Source organism: Schistocerca cancellata, chromosome 7 (assembly GCF_023864275.1).
Source record: "Schistocerca cancellata isolate TAMUIC-IGC-003103 chromosome 7, iqSchCanc2.1, whole genome shotgun sequence".
NCBI lineage: Eukaryota > Metazoa > Arthropoda > Insecta > Orthoptera > Acrididae > Schistocerca > Schistocerca cancellata.
Genome location: NC_064632.1, coordinates 282,973,478 through 282,980,307, shown reverse-complemented (window position 1 = coordinate 282,980,307; position 6,830 = coordinate 282,973,478).

Here is a 6,830-nt window from a genome sequence, read left to right as displayed (position 1 = left end):
AAATATTGTTATTAATTATCGATCCCAACGCAATGCATTGCTAGCACAAAAAAAAATGCTTTGTAACTGGCCAATGAATGCCACTGATTATTGTAATAAGTTGACCTATGATGCCAATGATTACTATAATTAGATTAATTATGTATAAATCCTATGCTAATAATTAACTCATTTTGAATGACCACTTCTGAATGGCACAAAAAGATGCTTTGTAACTGGCCAATGAATGCCACTGATTATTCTAATAAGATGACCTATGATGCCAATGATTACTATAATTAGATTAATGATGTATAAATCCTATGCCAATAATTAACTCATTTTGAATGATCACTTCTGAATAGCACAAAAAAATGCTTTGTAACTGGCCAATGAATGCCACTGATTATTGTAATAAGATGACCTATGATGCCAATGATTACTATAATTAGATTAATTATGTATAAACGCTATGTCAATAATTAACTCATTTTAAATGATGACTTCTGATGGTTTGCAGCTGGGCAATGAGTGCCAATGTTCTCTGTAAACAAACGATTTATGAACATTATTCTGTAATACTATGCCATTTATTAGCTCCTGTTTTGAATGATGACTTCTGATGGTTTGTAACTGGGCAATGAGTGCCAATGTTCTCTGTAAACAAACGATTTATGAACATTATTCTGTAATACTACATACATGGTACAGAAATGTTCAGTAACTGGGCGATGAGTGCCACCAATTACTCAAATCAGTTGTTAGACTAGTGTAATTCTCAATGACGACTAGTATGTGACTTAATGTCCTTCACCTTCTGACCTAATTACCTGGAATTACTGCAATATCCGTTTGTCCTGTGTATCCTCATGATCATGGAGCACTATATTTGGTTTTTGCACTAATTCTACGTTGGTGTACCTTACAAGAACGTGGTGTTGACACGACATGCTGTCCACCACCTTGAGCGATGGAGATGTTATAATAGTCCCACTGTTTGGTGTACCTAATATACTACCAAAATGATAACATGAATATTACTACGACAGTTCAGTGTCTTGGCTACACTGATTAACACTTCAAGGAAAAGAACTTCAGATTGTCTCACTTGGTGTTGTGCTTCTATAGAAAGATATGGTCCTTCAGTGCAGCGGCGTGCAACCTAAAGTGCTACGACCATGACGCAATCCTTCCCATTCCTTTCCTAGTTCTTGTAAAATGGTAAACACTTATACAATGCGTTTAAATTCTTGTAAAATGATAAAGACTTATACAGTGCGTGTGCACTTTCTTTCACTTCTTGATATGTTTATTTGTTGTAAAAATGCTAAAGAGTACTACAGTGCGTGTGCACTTCATTTCATTTGTTAATAAGATTAGTTGTCCTAAAAATAGTACTACAGTGTGTGTGCACTTTATGCCATTTGTACTCATTACGTATACATTTTGTAATTCCCACATATGTTCTGCACTACAGTGCGTGTGCACTTTATTTCACTCCATGATGTGTTATGTAAGAATGATAAAGACATATACAGTGCATGTGTACTTCATTTCATTTGTTAATAAGATTAGTTGTCCTAAAAATGCTAAAGACTTCTACAGTGCGTGTGCACTTTATTTCACTCCATGATATGTTATGTAAAAAAAATGCTAAAGACTTCTACAGTGCATGTGCACTTTTGTCATTTGTCAATATGATTTGTACTCATTATGTTTATTTGTTGTAAAAATGCTAAAGAGTTTTACAGTGCATGTGCATTTTTGCCATTTGTTAATATGTTTTGTATTCATTGTAAATACATTTTGTCATTGCCTGATATGTTCTGTACTCAGTGCATGTGCACTATATTTTACTTCATGTTCTGCACCTATATATCTGTATATATTCTGTGAATGTAAAGTTAGATAATTGAGAAAAATTTGTTGCTCATGGCAAGGCCAATTGACTCACCATCGCTGCCAAATTTTTGCCCTCCCAGTGGAGGGTTATGAAAGACATGTACATTGCCGGCGATGGGCGAGGCATGACAGAATCTCTGACCAGAGAGTAGTTTATCACTAGCTGTTGCTAGTCTGCACTTGACCGCGCGAGTCGACAGTAGTAGTAGTCAGTCGACAGTAGTCTTCAGTCCGTGCTAGTCCGTGCTATTCGGTGGGAGTCGGCATGCGTCGGCTGTGTGCTCTGCTCGCGACTCTGGTCAGGACTCTGGAGGATGAGTATTGTTGTAGGAGGTAAAGAAGCAGACTTGTGCATATTTAATAATGTATGTTAATTGTAATTCAATTTGTTCAAAGAAATGCCCCAATAAAAATTTTTATAATATAAAGCAACTCTTTTAAAGAAAAGCATTCATTTCAATTTAAAGAATATTTCAAATGCATGATCATTCCTTCCAATAATCAAAAAAAAAATATACGCCAGCACTGCACGAAGCTGTGTCGAAAAATTCCAACTTAAGAGCAGATATAATTGCGGTTTTTATTGAGGTAAGAATTTTTGCTTTTTTATTCAGAATACAGGGCCGAAGGGCAGCGCTGCTGTCCTCATAAAATTTATCAGGTTACTAAACTTTTTTATTATTTTTGGTGTTTAGGAATTTTTCTATTCCGAACTTGACATTCAATGAGAAAAGAATTTTGTGGGAATATTAAGTGTGAATGCATTCTTTGCATAGAGACTATAAATGGGAGCCAATTTTGTTCAGAGGTTACATTAAAATCAATTTTGTTCAGAGGTTACAATATTTAAAAATTCATTTAATTGTAAGTTATTATATTTTGTGGGAAGGTTACTCTTGGCTCACATTTTCATTTAATTATTAATCTCTTTGGGGAGTACACAACGTTGGGAATTGAGACAAAATTCATCAACCGACCACGGCATAACAGCCCGGATAATTATAATGGACATGATATTTCCAGCCGTGAAAGTCTACATTTTAGTATCAGACGCCTCTACGGGGAGGAGATGTCAAGAGAAGTGCGATGCCTGGATGGACTCCAGAAGAAGCTTTTGTGTTCCCTCACATTCCTGTCTCGTTACAGAGCCGTCGGCGTTATACCGAAGTTTCTGAAGATAATGCGACTGTTCTATTCGGGAAAGGCACAACGCATTTTCAAACGGACTGAGGCGGCCTTACTACGAGAGCGCATTCAGCAGACCCGACGGGACTTGGCAAGCACAAACTGTAAGTTAATGTCTCTCTGTATTACGATCAGTAATAAACTGTGCCGCAGTGACTGGGATAAAATTGATAGACTACTGCATGATACCATGGAGAAGCGTATGTTGACAACGTGTAGTAGACAGAAGAAGTTTGATAATTTGCTACCCAATCAGACTTTTCGGCATTTAGACGTTTCCCGGACCGTTATCAATTTGTCCAGACGTTCGTTATCTGACGATGAGACATCTGTGCTTGACAAGGGAGGAAATTTTGCTATTAGTCCGCGTTTTGTGCCCACGGAAGAAATTATAGCCAGTGTAGAAGCAGGAATTCACAGTGTGGATTCTGTAACAGCTGAAGAAATCCGTATAGAAACAGTGAGAATATTAGCCAATGCAAAACCGCCGAAAAGTAATATAACTCTGGTAGAGAGAAGAGCTTTAAAACTCCTGAATGACGACGATAGTATTTTGGTTCTCCCAGCTGACAAAGGAAGCGCAACGGTGGTTATGGGTGTGGCCGACTACCAGAGTAAAATTACTGATCTACTGGATCCGCAAGCATATAGGTAGCTGAATAAGGACCCCACTAACAACGTTCTCAGAACTGTGTCGCGGTTAATAAAAAAGTCCTCCATTGAAGAAAGTGTACAGAAAGGTCTCTGCAATTCGGTTGAGCTACCACCGAGGCTTTATGGATTGCCCAAAATTCATAAAGGAAATGTGCCATTAAGACCGATAGTAAGTGCCATTGGTTCGCCCACCTACTCGTTAGCCAAGTTTTTGACTAGACTGTTGAAACCACATGCGAGCCATTCGGACTCTTATATAAAGAATTCGACACATTTCATCAGCAGATTGAATGGCATAGTGGTCCAGCCGGAGGACATATTGGTCGGCTTCGATGTGGTATCGCTGTTTACAATGGTTCCACTTAATGATGTATTGGAACAGCTGGATCGAATTTTTCCTGCCGATATTTCAGAACTGTTTATGTGTTGTTTGACGACCACATACTTTAAGTGGAATGAACATTTTTATGAGCAGACTGATGGCGTGGCCATGGGAAGCCCCCTAAGTCCCGTAATTGCAAACTTCTTTATGGAGAAATTTGAAGAACAGGCCTTAGGAACCTGAGTTGCTCGACGCTGAGATGGAACACCTCCACAATGCACTAATGAAGAACGGATATTCGTCCGCCGAAATAAAACGTGCGTTGAGGCAGCCACGCAGAAATCATACTGACGTACAGGCTACTGCAAAATCTAAGGTTTTCCTGCCGTTTGTTAAAAATGTAACGGAAAGACTAGGGAGGATCTTGACGAAGCGGAATATTACCGTAATTTACAACCGACCACGGCATAACAGCCCGGATAATTATAATGGACACGGGAAGTGTTTGATCACCCACCATACAGCCCGTAATCGATTCCGACTGAGTTTCGTCTCTGTTCACATGAAAACTGGATATGAAGACAACATTTTGACACACCCAGTGAGCTGTTGACCAACATAGAGGATTGGTGGAAAGCACTGGCGGCTCCCTTTTATGACGAGGTTACTGGAAAGTTGGTACAGCGCTTCCACAAATGTCTAAGTCGAAGAGGTGACTGTGTCTATAAGAAGCTAGAAGTTGTAGCTGACTGTTTCAAATAAAACATTTTTGATTTTCACAGTGGTTTCCTTTCCGCGAACGATCGGAACTTACTTTCCGAATACCCCTTCTAGTTGCTAATAAAAATCGCTTTTTGCACTACAGATGTTAGGAGAATTATAAAGGTCATAAGCAATTCCTTACAATAAAATTACAACGCCATAAATCTATCACTTCGATAAAAAAAGTGAATAATGTTTAAGCTAACGAGAAATGTGCTAACGGCTACTAAAAATCGCTGGTGTTAGAACTAGCTACAGGATGGGCCCCATAGTCTCCAGAAGATAGAATGTCTTCCAATCTAGTTCGGTGGTAGAACCATGCTGCCAGGAAATCGTTAGTTTTCAGTTTATCATTGTTAACTGGGTCTATATTATGAGTGTACGGGGTTTAGTAAATAAATACATGATAATGACATTCCTTTTTAACGTTATTCGAGTAATATAGCTTCCCGCTTCATCACACAGAACCCGACAGCGCTGATACTGCTTCTGCAAGGTCTATATTATGAGTGTACGGGGTTTAGTAAATAAATACATGATAATGACATTCCTTTTTAACGTTATTCGAGTAATATAGCTTCCCGCTTCATCACACAGAACCCGACAGCGCTGATACTGCTTCTGCAAGGCAAATGAACTTCCAAAGATTCTCGGCGAAACAGATGGAAAGAACACTACACGACGTGTCACTAAGGTAATCTCCACAAAACTCGGATGGAAAAGCATGGCTAGTCATACCGTGCGCGTATTTTACCACCGTTTGTAAATTGTGTAACAGTAGATATTTATTGATATTTACTATAAAAACAGTCTTGATCACAATTTATTTATTAAGGTGACCGGTTTCGACCACTACTGTTGTCATCTTCAGACCACTGAGTAGGAACCTCTTTCTGCTGGAGTAGTGATTCTCCAGCAGAAAGAGGTTCCTACTCAGTGGTCTGAAGATGACAACAGTAGTGGTCGAAACCGGTCACCTTAATAAATAAATCGTGATCAAGACTGTTTTTATCGTAAATATTTGTAACACATTGATCACTGTTACTCCCATAATGTAATAAAAAGTAAGATATTTATTGATTTTAAGCACAAACGCAAAATGCGAAACAATATTTTTTGTTTGAATAAGGTACTTACTGTCTGACTTTTGAACTATAACATACTGTTAAAATGCTTTTATTGTTTGATATATTCTACATTCTACGATTCAGCGTAATGAATACAATGCTTATAAAATCCTCAGTGTGTTTAATCCATACTTCCATAACAATATAAATCACACGCACGTCGCATTTTAGCTGCTGAGCGTCGTGTCTCCCTTAAAGCTTCTGAGATGCTTGAAGACTCACAGCGATGGCGTCGTTTACGGAAATGTTGTACGATAAATAGAGAGCCATAGTCCCTTTACACGTAGAACGTGGGAGACCTTTACTGAAGCTGCATTTGCTTAGCCGGCCGTGGTGGCCGAGCGGTTCTAGGCGCTACAGTCTGGAACCGCGTGACCGCTACGGTCGCAGGTACGAATCCTGTCTTGGGCATAGATGTGTGTGATGTCCTTAGGTTAGTTAGGTTTAAGTAGTTCTAAGTTCTAGGGGACTGACGACCTCAGAAGTTAATTCCCATAGTGCTGAGAGCCATTTGAACCATTTTTGCATTTGCTTATGCGTATCTGCTGGTAACAGGCTGAGGTCATCAGTCCCCTAGAACTTAGAGCTACTTAAACCTAACTAACCTAAGGACATCACACATCCCATGCCCAAGGTACGATTCGAACCTGTGACCGTAGCAGTTGCGCGGTTCCGAACTGCAGCGCCTAGAACCCCTCGGCCACTGTGGCCGGTGACGTGTGAGGGCAGCTCATATTGTTGCACATACAAATATTATAAAATTTGCGCAACAGCGAACTAGAAATTGCTTATATTCTTTCTTCGTCGAGTTAGTATGTTTGTTATTCCTCAACACTGAAGCACCTGGAAAGATTTGGATAAACTCTGAAATGAGATTGGCCATACCCTGAATTAACACA